The sequence below is a fragment of the Varroa destructor genome, unplaced genomic scaffold (genome assembly GCF_002443255.2).
Source record: "Varroa destructor unplaced genomic scaffold, Vdes_3.0 BEIS01000005.1, whole genome shotgun sequence".
Classification (NCBI taxonomy): domain Eukaryota; kingdom Metazoa; phylum Arthropoda; class Arachnida; order Mesostigmata; family Varroidae; genus Varroa; species Varroa destructor.
Genome location: NW_019211458.1, coordinates 8,250,529 through 8,266,640, shown reverse-complemented (window position 1 = coordinate 8,266,640; position 16,112 = coordinate 8,250,529). Strand labels below are relative to the sequence as shown.

Here is a 16,112-nt window from a genome sequence, read left to right as displayed (position 1 = left end):
GAAGTGTTGCCATTCATTCAGATCAAATTTTACTCGCCCCATGGGCTGGCTTACTGAAGAAACAAACACAGCCAAACGAAAAAAAAATATGCAATATGCTAATGTAATACCAGCGCTTGTTGTTTCCTATTTAACGTCGATCAGCATCACGTATATATCAATACGTTCGTATAAATTATAGAATATATTTCCTCCATCGTTCCTCCATTTTACTGCGCTTTCATCAAGCGGAAGTTCAACAACGATTTGTCGTTATCGTATTGAATTTGTAAATACATTAGATACCGCTATTGGGGTGCGAAAATCGATAAGGGAGCAGCTTATCACGAGCATAAAAAGCTTGAGTGGAGCAGAAAAAAAAAACACGCAATAGAATCACACGATAATTGTATTACTTATTGTCAATAGCTTGCGTTTTCATTAGGACAATCAATTTGCCATCAACTGGGCCGAAGTGCGCAAAAATCATTATCTTGTTTCATTGCCAGGGGTGAAGGAGCGGCAGCAGGAGAACTTGTGAAAGCCTGCGCATGCTTTCTCTTTTGATTAATGCGTCTGAGCATAGGTTTACAAGAACTTTACTAATAGTATAGTTACTTCCAAAGGCACAATGCGGCCTTTGGAATAGCCAGACATAGCTAAATGTGGACAAAAGTAAAACTAAATATATATATATATATATAGCCGGCGTATAACTGTAGTAAACAACGTGCTAATCATGAATCTTATATGAGACTAATATAATATCTTTTTTCTCTTGATTTTTTTCATTTAAACGAATACATTGAAGAGTGTTCACACAAGGAGACTGATAAGCGCAGTGACAGGTGTGTGTTGTTATCAAAAAAGATCAATATTACGAGCCAATGATCCTAAACCTATGTATATATACTAGAGTGAAAATATTTAACTAAAATCGTCTCTGTATATCTGCTATCGAAGATCCCTGAAATAATAGTTTGGGGCAACCTAACAGCATTAACGGAAATTCCTGAAATGAATACCTGATGCCTCAATGTCATGTTCAACTGATATTAGTACGAAACAGGGTTTTGCCTCTGTTGGCTTTCCTGAACAGCTTTCTTTTGGCTGTTACCTATATATGCAACTGTATTAGCTAGTATTTTGGTCACTCTTCTGAAAGAGCAGATGAAGTAGTCTAGTATAGACATAGCAGCTAGACCGGCAAACGAAAAATATAGTTAAGTTTCAGAACGCTTAATCTGGATGCCAGCTCTCCCGTTCAATGGTGCCAGATATAAAACTCTGAACATTTAGTATGTTTCCTTTTAATATTGTTGATTTGTGAGGGCTTGCGGTGGGAACTAATTGTCGTTTGGTGTACAGGTACGTTAGAAATAGCCATATCTCTGAATTGACTCTGGAAACGAAACTCCCAATTTTTAGGCCATGCACCACTAACAAATTTACCTAGTAGGATGGCACTTTATTCACAATCAACTGTACAATAGATCCTCTAGTGCGTTTACGTCTAAGGTTAGCGTTTTGACTATAGTACAGGCAATATGAAGGTTTAGCACCTTTTTTGTATTGGGTCGATGAAACCCAACATAAATCGAGCCGACTTCCCGAGGTTTGTAAAACCATCCCTATTTTATCAATACCCTTATAGTTTTCTGCATATTGGCAGCGTAATTTTGTTGAGGCAGGTCGAGAATACAGCGGACTTACTAATTATAGAGCTTAGTTAATTAATAAATAATATATGGTTTAACCGATGCTGCAGTTTACAGAGTTACAAAACATAACCTAATAAAATGATTACTATAATGTACTAATTTAATTATTGTATGTATTGAACAAATGTATTAATTTTTTGATGCTAGTTAGTCTATGCGGATCCCGCTCTGCCGCCTCCGAGTTTAAAGTTTTCGGGTGATAAATAGGTCTAAAATCTGATCTTCCCGGTTAGGTTGATTGAGGCGCTTACAGCAGTCATTATCACCATAAGAATCGAAATCGATTTAGAAACCAAATGGCCATGAATGTAAATGAGTAGATTCCCGTTTTACGATCAAGGGATCAGCCTGTTCCTGAAACAATTATGAGTTTAATTCAAAGTGGAAAATGGATTAAGTAAGCCCCCCCTACCTCTTAAAGCGTAGAGAGTCCATTTGGGCACATCTTGCTTTTGCATGGAAAGTTTTTGAAAAAATCCTTATAATAATAATAACAACAACGACAATAAAAGCGTTCGATAAGCCAGTTATTCCGCGTTGAAAGAAGTGAACAGTGTTGAATGCTTAGAGGAATCTTGGTCATTGATGAGGAAATAGTAGGAGGAAGATATAACATAGACAGACAAGTTGTTTTCGTGAAGTAATTGCATGAGCTTTTCTGCGAATGGAAGTTCTGGAAGCGGTCATTGGAACTAAGTCAATTTCGACTACGCGTTCCGAATATTATTCAAAGAAGCTCTGCGTATACCATTTAGTTTAAAGGATATGAACGTTCTATACTTTTCAATATTTGTTAAAAACAGCTAGTGCTAAATTACGCCAGCATGTTAACATATATAAGGATATGTATAAATTTTAGAACAATGCTCTAGAACATTCAGAACGCTGAACAGAAAGGTACCAAGCAAATCATCTTGTGACACAAATTCATCAAGTTCAGAGATATAGGATACCTTGTATTGTTATAAGCTAGTGAACCCAATAGCCGTGATACAAAACTACTATTGAGAATGACTTTCATCGGTAAGCTTATCGGTAGCCGTTGCCGTCTCATAACTACCCGGTACGTAGAATGATTGGCTTCAAATCCGTGGGCTAAACCCCGATCAAACCCCTTTAAACGAAGTACACTTTCCCGTCTCTTCAGCTCCCTCAGGGCGTATTTACATAAATCTATTCTAATTTACGACAATCAACCGATAGACTAAGCCGCCACAACCTAGCTGATCTATGTTTTTTTTTATATGTATCATCGTTATACAAGCAGAAGCACATATCGCTGACTGTAGCGTAATATACGTGATCAGACCTGATTTAAACAACAGTATCGCCTAATAACTGACGGCTTCACAATAACAGGCAGACGATTTTTTTATCTGCCTTTACGCATTTTCTCGTTTGCAAATCGCTAACTAATTTTATGCCACCAAAAGCTCTTTCTCTGTCGCGGCTCAATCGTTCTGCTCAAATCAACAATAGATAATTGCGCTTTATTTACAAACTGAAAATTATAAAAACGCGCGCAATTTTTCAAACGGACTGTTGAAACTCATTTTGAAATAAGCAACGAAATTTATGATCAAAAAGAATCAAATTAGCACAGTTTCAATCTCTCTTGTTCATTTTCGGTCCGTTATTTTTTAGCAATTTTCTTAAGCATTATGTATCTATCAATCGGCTATTCACTGCTTCTTATTTTTTTGTCTCATTTTTGATTCTCGATTTAGAGCTATCTCTAATTCTGCATATTGTTTTTAGTCCACCAAGCACTGGAATTGTCACATTTTCGAATTGTTGATTAGATAGAAGTTTTTAGCCCGAATCAAATAACAGCATTAAGCATGCGTGTGCCTTTCAGGTTAGCTGTTTTAAGTTTACCTTCGGATTTTCACCCGGACGATCACATGCCTACAAAAAGCTCAATTTTTACCTTAATCAAAAGGCCAGACTTAACGACGTCTAATTTTTATATATCGCTAAATACAAATATTGTAAGGGAAAGCCTAGTATTGTTTATTATGAATGTTAGTAATGTAACAATGATGGCGTAGTGTGTTATAGCGACAAAAGGTGATCACTGTGGGCCATTGTAGAAAACGAAAACAATGTATACTGACTGTGAGACAAATAAGTCCTCTTCAATTTTAGACTGTTGTTCAGTCTGCTATTTCGGTTACGGGTCATCAATGTAGCGACGTCACTTCTCTACTGACCAACCTCAGGCCGGTGAGATCTCACGCAAAGCTGCCACTCGTTTGCTCGAATGTTCCCCTGTTACCTGACCTACCCGTGCTAAGGACAATATAGATCAGTACCTCTATTCGACTGCTTCCAAAGAACAAACGAAAATTTTGTATGACATCCGGTTATTCAGAAAAGCGTCTGCTAGCTTACTCTTCACCCATCATTTACCACAGCAACAGCTCAGTTGATTGGATTACTTCAACGGGTAGTTGATACTAACGCTCGATGACGTCAACTCCTGTTCCGATGCGCTCGCACTCCGCTCAGATCTAGTTTCCTAGATAGATCGCAACGATAAACTCTCGGCAGAGGCACACTTTGAAGTAAGTAAGTTAGAAAAAAGTAATCTTTTGTATTGAATAACTCTGCTTTAATCCTAGGCTATCTGCAAGCAATAATACGTCTTTTCGTACTGTTACGGGCTGATGTTAGTGAGCCATATTTGTTTCCCGGCTGTGCAATCTAATCTTCAGGGTACAGGGTTACACCTGAGGCCGCTTTAACAGCAAGTCTACGTAAAGCATATCGATTGCACAAGAAGATTCAAGCAAGCACGAGAAGACTGCACTTTTTAGCCAGAAACTGACTCGTATTCGTTTGACTGTATTTCAAAGCTTACGAAATCGAGATATGTATCGAGCTAATTTTTAGCTGACAACATTTATGGTAAGCGTGAAATCACAATGCCCGCTACGAGTATGAAAGGCTATTTATTAATTCAGCTTAACAGAGCCGTTCATTGGCAGCAACTTCGACATCTATATAATTCACTAACGTAATTTTGTTTTAAAATCCGTGATCGGTTCTCCTCGAACGCCGAAAACAATATTGACAAGTTTTTTTATACTACGTAATGTTCATGTTTGACTGGCAACGTTCAGATGGACAGCTCAAATTTACTTCGGTGGCAGTGGTAGCCTCGCCTTCCGTGGTCTAGCTAGCGAACTCCAACATGTCGACGGCCCACCCTTCCCCTATTAGTAACGTAAAACGAATTGCAACAAGACGCACGAGCAATGATATGTCCTTAGCACCCTCATCCGTACCAGTACGAACTTCACAATTCTGCAAACACCCAAAAAGTACTCGGTGGAAATTTGTTTGATGAGCTTCGCAGTCCTGCTGCAACGATACAAAGCGGTTCATTTGACAAAATATTCTTAGTATTTGAAAATAATTATATACTAAACAAAACTAATCAGATTTAATCAAGACCATGCAGTCATGACGATAGTAGAAGAAATGCTCTAAACTTCTGCATGTAAGAGAAACTCTAACTGCACCGCATAACAAATTTCTATAGCTAGTTCAGGTAGCCGACAGAGCGGTAAATGTAGAAATTGCTCGCAGTTAATGAACTAATTATAGAAGGATAACAATTAAATAAAATTTATTCGATATCTGGATTTTATTAGCATATTGCAGCGTAGGTCGGCTGTCCTACGACAGCTCGCTAATTTACACGACTGTCGACCTACACGATTGCCTCCAAGGAAACTTCGGCGCTAATTTCCCTTTGAAGCACCCGATACAAAAACTGAGAGACTCCTGTCTTAGCTCGCCGGCCGAACTCAAACAGCAATAACGGAATTTAGACACGACTCCCAGATTTCAGGAGGATAAGTTGTCCATCTGGCCGCACAGGTACACATCTGGCTGTCTGCCAGGATTTAAAGGCGTCTACGAGAAACGATCTGCAGCCTAGAAATGTCAAAATGGCCACGAATATTTTAGTAGACATGGTAAAAACTGATTTACCGGAGCTAACCGTTCTACCTATAGCCGACCCTTCAAGCAATAATGCTCGGAGTGCTCAATCGACTCCAAGGTGTTGTTAACTTACTAATTTCATTGCTCGCCTTCATTGACTGTTCCGACATATTGTTATGTAAAGAGACAAAAACATGACATAATTATATTCTTGAGACAATATGTTACTATGTTATGTATGGTCCTTTCGCCCATTTATGCATCGTATGATGTATGCTGCCTCGCCAAATGCTAGTGGTTTTTATTTCGAAGAAGTTTCCTAAGCGTCTTTTGTGATCCTGATCCGTGACAAAGGCTACGAAAATGATTGCTCGAAAAGTGGAAATCCGTCTGCACAGGATCCGTAGAATATGGAGGATGTGATAAAATTTTCCATTGAAACTGCTCACTCAGGTGAACAATTTCAACTTTAGGGCCTGGCTTCCCTCCGAAGCCTCTCGTTCCGGTTGCTGATTCTTATTGACGTACTGATTCCGTTTACCGGTGTCACTTGTCGTTGTGACCATGCGACGCTCTACATCAGGTAAGGCTGTGAGATGCATCGTTAACCCGTAATTCCGTGTTGAATTTGGAGAGTTTGTGAGGTTCCCAACGTACGAACTTCTATACATACCTAAAGGACTTCAAGTGACTAATAACGGTCGTACAGCAGCAGACCATCTTTCTGGCAAATACCCGAATTGTTTGTTGGCCATTTTGCTTCAAAAGCGCCTTCAGATGGCTGTCATCAAACTCAGACAACCGGTCAGTAGATTTCCCTAGGCTTCGAATAGCATTTCTGAATCTAGTAAAATCTAGGAGCAGTCCTTTTAGCGACAATATCGTTATCTCGTGCAATACAAACGCCACAGGCTGTCTCGGGTAGCTTTTCGACCCTGACGAACTATATAACACAGATAGCGTCGGAAATGCTATTTGTTCATCTGCAAAAAGTTGTCTCAAGTTAAAATTGCACTTATAATACAATACCAGTATGCTGGGAGTGCCGACAAAGCCCGTACTAAGTGTGTGTCAGTACAGAAGTAAACGACAAGTGAGAGACAAGGGGATTTTTTTCCGAAAAAAAGCGCGAGAACTTTTGATTGCATTTAGTTTTTAGTTAACGATACATCTTCAAAATCACTTCTAAATCGGCAGAGCATTCCGCGCATGTCCCACATGAATTTAGCAGGTGATATTATTATTTTTATTACTATTCTCGTAAAAAAGTTTAGATGTTCTGATTGGCGATGTTTAGCTTCTGGTCGTCATTTATTTTACTAAACTCGGCTTGTCTATCACGTTTTTTGCTTTTTGCAGTTTCCTAATAGTCACTGCATAATTTCCAATAACCATTCTCCCTAAAAACCCAAGCTGTACTCCGTAGGTAAAATTAACTTCAGCCTGGCGGTTCGATCAACTAAAGTGTGCAATACTAACGTTATTCCGTACACTTATCTGAGACACTATGTTAATCAAAGTATGTTTAATACTACTTTCCACTGGTGTGTAAAAATAAGGCTCCTTTTATGTATATATATATATATATATATATATATATATTTATAGAGACTATATACTAACTCGTGCTTTATCAAGTCCGTATTTTACCATAACTTGCATTACAGGTGCGTTCAGTGTAAAGGCTATTGTTCTTTTTGCTCAGTTCATACCTTTGGTGAAAAAGGTCTTAAAAAAAGTATATTTCAACCGTCGCCCGAAATAGAAACCATTATGCCTCGATCCGGTAAGTTTCCTATTTTTAAATATTTTCTAGAATCGATTCTGTAGTGTTGCTAAAAACACATTTAAGATCACGCTAGCTATTATTATAAGACCACTGTTATTAAAAACTTAATTAGCTTCTCTTACACTGAGAACCATTACTCAACTTGCTTGTACCTAGAAAGTTGTCAACTTTCCTAGCCTTATCATACTTTGAAAAAGCTTTATTACTTAAGGTAGCGCTTTCTCTTCTTTTCTTTTTTTTTTTTTCAATAGTAGCATCTACTCTTATTTCGTTTGATACATTTCTTTTAGCAATTGCTATTATTGGCTATGTTTTTCTGAATATTTTCATTGCATCGATAATAGCACATCTGTTCCTGGTGCACTTATGACAGCCTGTGAATGCGTAATCTAACTTTTCCTTATCTATAACTTACATTCGGCTTTTCTCCTTTTTGTGGTCTCGCTTACCTATTTCTTCCCTTCGCAATTATCAAAATATAATAACTTTTTACAGCTTTTATTTCACTTTATTATGTACATCATCTGATCACAGATTCGGGGCTTTTTATTGGCTTAAGCAAAACGGATGCCCTATTTTTTGTTTTCTTCTCGATATGTATATTACCCTTTACATATTTTGTGCAATTTAGGCTTATATTTATCACTCCGAAATTAATATTCGTAACTTATCTAGCTCGATCTCCGCTGTTGTTATCTGTATTTGTAGCAGAATTATTTCAGTGTGCAATAAAGTTGACCCACACCTTTAAATCGACTCTACTCCTACTTTCTATTGCAGCATTTTATTTAAAATTTACGCTTGTAAATGGCAGCAGACGTACAGTGATTGTGTGTGTGTGCATGTGCACGTGTGCCGCCCACAGGGAAGCCAGTTTCTTCGATGCTAACATTTTATATACTACTTTGCATTTTGATTGCTTGCTTCGGTCCCTTAACGATAGATTCCCTATTTTGGATCTTTCAGAATATTTCCTTTATTCCTATACTATGAGTGTTTGCCTTCGTTCATTGTCTGCCGCTATGCTGGCATTTTTTTTGAGCTACAGCTAGGCCCTATTTCCATGGTCGATTATAGACGAACGCTACTTTTCCCCCTTTGAGTGGTATCATAGATTGAATTGGATTTCTATATTTTCTCCGTCGTCTGCGGGTGCAGCTATCGAGTCTGTCGATTCTCTACTGTGCGGCCGGCTTCGCGTTCCTTCTCATTGCTCGACATCTAGTCGGTTCCGTGCCTGGCAGTTCTCCGAATAATAGGGAGGACGCAGAGTTTCTTGGAGCTTTCGGATCTTTTCGCTTTTTTTTTTTTCGACGAAGCTTTGCAGACACCCGGTCACAGCGTTGGCCACAATGCCGACTTTAGTCAACCGTAAAAGCATATAATCTTTTTTGAGATTTTTGGTGACCTTTGCGCGTTCTTACATCCAATCCGCTGACTGTTGTTCGTTGCCGATATGTAACGTCTCATTGAATTCGTTTGTGCTGTAGAATGGCACACGTTAATTGCTTCTATGACCTCTTTTTTTAAATGTATTTTTATTTTTTTTTTTAGCATTGTTAACATTTAAAAGTGTTGTTTCTCTCCTTGGACATGGATGGGATTGTTGAGTCCACGATCACTAACAGCTTAATTGTGACTCGCGGCTACTTTTCCGTGATCATTGCTTATCTCTCTCCTTTTCAGCCTTCCACCCATACCCCTTTCGATCATCCCATGAGTGCGTTCATTCGTCCCTAGAGCTGCTTTCGTGTTCTTAATTTCCTTATGCCTCTGTGTTGATCTTGTGCTATTGATCTTTCATGTTACTGCTTCTGTACAGTGCTTTCAGCATCTCTGTCATCGTAGCTACCGTATATGAAACCTGAATTATTTAGTTTTTTGTGTCTATTCCACCTGTTACCTATTGTACACGTCTTTCCTGCAATTGTCTGTTGACCCTTTTTGCGCCATGTGGTTCTCCATCAGTCGATTTACGCTAGTTTTTTACTCTTTGGGGTCGTCAGATTTTTCGTCTTAGTAGAACATAAACATGTAGTAGCAATTGCGCTATTTTCATTATTGGACCTTGCAATGATTTATTGCAGAGACGACAGATATTTTGATTCGTGTGACGATAGATTGTTTACGTTTTACAAAGTGGGACGCCACAAAAGATATCGTTTTGTAATTATGATGGACGCGTATACATCGTAGCTGGATCCTGACGATTGACTCCATACTGCCTAATTTGTAGATGCCGATGAACTCCAGTGTATAAGTGTTGGACGAAGTCACAGTAACCTACCCTTGTGATTTGCTTCAACGTTAAAGAGTTCCAATATCCGTTGTGGGAACGGAGATGCCTTAGCGGTCTCGTTCTTACATCTGCTGCTGTTATTGAACATCATCTCAAACCTCACCTGCACAAGTAGACCCCATGTTTAGTACGCAAACCTTTCTTCTTGTTGAGCTGTTCGATTCTGTCAAGTGTGTTCCTATTTACGTCACAAGTGTTCCTATTTACGTATATCGACACGTTTTCTCGTCAGTAATAATGCAGTAATCCTACGATTGACGGAGACGGTTAAAATCAATCATACCATAATAGAAAATATGATAATCGTAGTTTCTAAACAAAACTCATATTAATATTGAGCATTCTGTACTAGCAGGATCGTTCTTTTGCAAATAATATTCAACAAATAACACGTGCTAACTCATTGTTTATTGCAGGAGTTCGACAGTACGATCTAAAATATATATTTTAAAATATATATATATTTTTTTATTATTTGTTTCTAAACATTATTTGACGTAAATAAAAAAAAAAAACAATAAATGTTTGTATGTGGCAGAAATGTCATTCCTAGCGGTCGTGTATATTTAAAATAATTATTATCCAACACAGGAGATCGGAAACCTAAACGACTCACCACTCGTCAAGCAAAATACAATCCCTCTTCAATCCAGTTACCATTAATTAAGCAGAGCCTTTTTGAGTGTCGCTCAAATATGCCGCACAAAGAACATTTCAGCGAAACTAGATTGTGAGATAGTAATAAAGCAAAGGTTTTAGAAACTCAGGGGTTCAAATGGCCAACAAACGCAATAGACAGTGGGCATAAAAATCAAACGTTAGAGCTCAACCTGAGGACTCAGTTGGCAATTGATATTCACCTTTTCATTAATTTTACCTTTAATTTTTTACGCAAAATCTACGTGTATCTATAACTGAGGTTCTTCTGGTAGCTGGCAGTATGGGATTAACGTATGTCCGCTACGACAAGCAGCATGCTGAAGTCCATTTCGATGGAGATGTCGTACTCTGTATACAAATGAGGCAAGATGATATATATATGGTGTTTAGGGTATTCGGTATTTAGGTATTGGCGTATTTATATATGGCGTATAAAATGGTATTTAGGGAATGGCGTAGAACTCGATAGATGAAACGAATTTTGTCAATCAGCGCTCTGCAAAATGTATATATATATATATACATTCATATAATTATATAATGGGCTAAAAGTTTCGGACAATTGGGGAGTCACTGTTTTGCGTTCATTGAAGTAGCAGGAGATACGCAGTTGATCACAATAGAAACGGATTTTACTGTACAGCAGCTTTAGTAAGACCACTATAATAACACTTTAGTAAAAATAAGGTGTAATATTAAGATGAGGTACATTAAAAATACAGTTGATCAGCGATTAACGATTTTATCCAATTGGCGAATAAGACCAGTTGAATGACCAGAATAGTCAATGGCATCAGAAGTTAACCATTCTATTTTAATACCCCCCCGAAATTGAAAGCTAAAGCGAGCTAATGTGATAGTATTTTTACTGGTACATTATCTCGGTCTGGAACGTTTCATACGCACCCGCACATGGACAACAATGTCGTTTAAGCGTCCTTTTAGGAACCGTTTGCATAAGCCTATCCATTTCAGGCAGTTCTGAGTCACGATCCTGCATAATTCAATATCGTATTCATCAGTCGTTTACCGTGTTCATCAAGGACTACGTAAAGGGACAGGATGTTCCATATATACTGTTGTCCATGCAACCCCACAGCTGCAAAATGTGTTGTAGAGTTCTCGTCGTTTAGCGCGACGTCAAGTTAAAATCGTCCGATCAGCATGCACAGTGTCCCATACCGCGACGACTTCGTCTTATTTCCCGGGCTGCAGTTTCTGTAATCTCACTTCAGTGTTATCTTAGTCGCCGGGAAGTATCGTCCGTAGTCTATACGAAGAAACAAGTGCTGCTTCAAATCGGTATCTCACGAACTGTGAACATGGTTATGTTTAGCGTAAGACAATCTGCCAACCATCGCTTGTTTGTAACTAGAGGGATAGAGGGACAAGAAGACTAGATACCCTATATCTATAGTACCGTAGATACTAACGCCATGACATTCCACTATGGTATCATACAAACTAGAAGGACGATATTGGGGTGGCCCGGATACAAATGTGTTCTATAGGTGAGTTCGTTATTTATTACGGTAATAAATTGGTGTATCTCCTGCTATTTTAACAACTCTGAAGTGAAAACTCGGACAAACTTTAGGCCCACTTTTCATACATATACATATATGTATATACATATAAAATACGGCACCGAGCTTGGGACACTCTTCCGTTGGCTGTCTGTAACATCCGTCTGCTTCGAGTTTTACGTCCGGTACCGCCACTAGACATTTCCTTAAGCAGCTGGCTCTCAGCAGGAAACGAACTGCCTTTACGCCTGCTTTCGAATCTAGATTGACGAGTATTTCTCAAATTTAGCAAACAACATGTTAGTCATTCTCCCATCATGGGCGGTTCAGTATTTGAGCTAGGACTAGTTATCTTTAATCTCTACATGTGGGCCGAGTCATCACAGAGAATATAAACCTCTTCCATCATCTCAAATCAACTGAGTACCGCATCGCTAATGGGTACGTGGTCGCAGAGGAAGTAAAACATGGTCTGACCAGAGCACATCCGAAAGTCCATTACAGAAAACACAAAAGGACAGTGGCAAATTTGGGGGTACTTTCTGCCGATAAAAATGGAATCGGGGCGTTAGTGAAGAGATATGATATGAGTGCGCATACGATATCACACATCATTCACGAAGATGTCAGGTAAACGTCAGAGGTAATAAAGGTCAGACAGATGCTCCCTGAGTATTATAAAACCAGGAGATTTAGATAATATTTTTTGCTATCTGGTGCTCTCAAGAATAAACGAATAGGTCGTTTAAAACCTTCTCCGACGAAAAGTCATCATCATCGATGTAAGCTTGAACCTTATAAATTATTGCTAACTTGCTTAACAAGCTAGAAGATATGAATTTTCGGCTATTTCATGTTCTGGGTGAGATATCTAGTGAAGGAAACGCCGTGCCACCATACTTGTTCCAGAAAGGCGAACGTATCACTAAGCAAATTTATCTGCATGCTTTATGAACAGCTGAGCAGCTGTAGATGGCCGAAGACTCCGAAAGAAGGCCATACGTGTTCCAACAAGATGGTAGACTGGCTTATAAAGATCGATTAGTGCGGGATCGGCTGACTAAGAACCCAAAGTATCCTGGGATGGACGCATATGGTCGTCTAGTAGACCGAATTTGAGTCTATTGGATTACCGTGGAGCGTTATTAAGCGAGATTGAATCTGGGTCGATATGGCAATGTTGACTTGTTTATTCGTATCTTTATTATCCGGGTGTTCGCAGAATTTGAAGGGGATATTTGAAATGTTTTTATATAATGTTTAGGCCCGAATTAAAGCTGTGGTAAATGATGGAAATGAGATATCTGTCATACGTAAATTCGCTGCATCTTCTATTTTTGTTAAGGTACAGTGTTACAGAAAGTTTTCATTTAGATATCGTATCCGATGAAGCAAGCCCTTTTGAGCTCAGTTTAATAGGCTGTCCTAGAGTGTAATGAAAGCTGAGCATTCTGAACTAGTCAACTAGAGTGATTGATTCAGATGCAATACAACCTTAACAATAGAAGACCGTTTGATCATTAACTGACACCTAGTGATTTTCTTCCGAATAATTTGGTTCTTAATACGAATTCCATTTGCACTTGTATAGAACCGGTGTTAAAAACCGAAATATATATATATATATATATTTTACTAGAGAATCTGAAGCTGGCTTAGATATGTTAATGGTTAGTCAAAAAAGTATTTCTGCTGAAGTTTTTTTCTAAAAAACGTCACTTGTAAAGCTCGTGAAGTAGTGAATGATTATCGCGTTATAATTTCCAGCCAGCCCGTACTAGTTGTGACCTTTAAGAACTAAGAACTTTTAAGAACACTTGCCTGCTGTATACCTGCAAACATTAATTATGATATTAACAATTAGCTACGGATTTGTCAGTCGATTACGGATATCAGTAAACAGCACAAACTGCAAATTCTGCATAATTTGGCTTCACAAAAAAAGAAAAGCTCACTCTTGTATCTATTACGAGTTTTTTCTGCCACTAGTAGACATACAAGCTTCGCATATAATACTACCGATATTTAACTAATTCCATTAAAATAAGTTACGTCCATTATGACATGAACCAGAATGTCAATGACAACGGATTTTACGGTAAAATTATTGTTTGGGTCAAACCCAATTTCGTGATATAGTTAGTTACCTCGTCGATCACTCTAACTAATAACTTTAAAAGAATGGTTGGGAGCGAAAGATACTTCTTTTCTCGGAGTGAAGGCCTAAACGTCCACAAATGGCTGGAGAATAAAATGGTTGCAAATAATTCAATAATCGAATTGTTTTTGACAGATCTGTAGTGTGAGAATGTAGGGCAGTTAGCGGTGCTCGCGTCGAAGTAAAGACTAGAGACCCCTTTGCAGCTCCGATTGTTCAGCGCGAAACCCGTGCTATCCCATAAGCCCGGCCGTGTCCTGCCGCACTGAAATTAGTTAGATCTAATTCTATCATCTATCTAAGATTTGAATGACCTCTCATCAAGAAGGTTCGTACTAGAGCGGCAGTCGAAGCATACTAACGCCACAAGGTGTCGTCTCCCATGAAATTCTATCATCGTCGAAGTCAGTACATGTTCACAGTTTAGAGAAGTAATATAACAAAAGCGGCAGTATAAGATAAAATATACGTGTGTATCGAGTACGTACTGAGAAATCAACCGGGTAACGTTTAACGAAACCTCTCGTACGTGAGATCCTCGGGCTCCGTTGCGATTGTTAAGCACCGCTTGCCGTGCAAGTTCTTCACATAACAATTACTTCGATATGCCACCTATGGCTTGTAATGTTTTTTAAATTTACTCTTTACAAAAATGTTATTACTAATTAGAAAAATAATTGGCAATATATCATTAAAATTACTGCCATGATTTGAGGCCACATCGTTACTTTAAGCATGAGGTCCTTCTGCAGGAATTTTTAGAATTTTCAGCAGTAGAGAATTGGAATATTATTTTGACAGTGTCTCTCGCTACAATAATTCCAAGATTGTGTGAAACTTATTTTTTTTCTATAACGCAACTTTCTGTCTAATAAACGCAATGTACAAAATCAGAAAACTTTTTACTCCTAAAAAAAGGCCTGCCCCACAAAAGCTTTTTTCGTATTTCTCCAGCTTTGTGATGTGATATTAGGCTACAAAACGAAAGTATCAGTTGCCTTCGCCGAAATGATTTTATCCTGCCAAATTATCGGGGCAATTTCGTTCTTTTCGCATAGTTGGTTCGCTCACTTGCTGAACACAACTTAGACTAACTTAGAGTTAAGGTTCCCAACTTGATGACGACGGGATCAACATAAAGTTCCCTTTGGGGTTTTTGGCTGGAGCAAAAGGTCAATAAAATGAATAATCCTATCATGAAAAGTAATAAATAGGTAATGGGTATACTAGACCGCATATCTTGTGGCGCCACTTTATCTACGTACTACACTGGGTCCTGATGAGCTATACGAAACAGGACCCGGTTTCTAAGCGTGGCCAGTTTTAGGTTTTCGCTTCGCTTCTGCCTCTGAAATCTAACTTACACACGTTCATCAAGTACGTTATAGCTCTGTTGATCTTTGCAGTCTGGCAGCTTCGAAGCATCTGATTATTATCGATATCCATTTTAGCTTATGATGGCTGTGTTCGCTCAGAAAATTGACCGTCTCGGTCAACTTTCACCGTTAACAGTTTAGTTCGGTTTATTCTTTTGTTACTTCTTGTTGTTGTCCATAGCCCATAGTCATTTCGGCAATGATGATTCTAATGGTCACTATTTTATATTTTTATTGTTCCCATAGTTAATTAGCACCCCTAGTGTTTTCATTCATAGCGCCGTGAAAACTGCCTACAGCGCAGATACGTAGCGTGTAGTAATTTGTGTGTCATCTTGTAGTGCTCGCATTACGACGCACTATGTACTAGTAACGGTAGTGTACGTATGTATGTATTTATGTAGCTCCATTTGCCTTCTTTGTGTAGGCCAACACAAGGCCAGCGTTGAATGGAGCCCCAGGTTCACTATATAGTGGGGTTCTCTCTTAAAGGACTTCGCAGTGCTATGGCGTGAATAAGCCGTACGCGCCGGTGGCTGGGCGCCCCGTGTTGTAAGCAAGAGTGGGCCAGGGAAAGGGTCTCTAGTGACCTGATTGACTGGCTGGCCGGCTCGCTGACTGGCTGGATAAATGATTGGATGCTTTGCCCC

The 16,112-nt window shown here is 38.8% G+C and overlaps 1 long non-coding RNA gene across 2 annotated transcripts; it reads left to right on the top strand.

Annotated features, from left to right (window-relative positions):
- The first annotated feature begins 3,792 nt into the window (after window positions 1–3,792).
- Window positions 3,793–10,278, top strand: LOC111251401 (uncharacterized). 2 transcript variants are annotated; one of them, XR_015328632.1, is made up of 4 exons: window positions 3,793–4,267; window positions 7,322–7,440; window positions 9,680–9,869; window positions 10,159–10,278. It is a non-coding gene; the product is annotated as an uncharacterized LOC111251401 (long non-coding RNA). The 2 variants fall into 2 exon arrangements; XR_002673750.2 differs by lacking the exon at window positions 10,159–10,278 and having other exon boundaries at window positions 3,795–4,267; window positions 9,680–10,152.
- The last annotated feature ends 5,834 nt before the right edge of the window (window positions 10,279–16,112 follow it).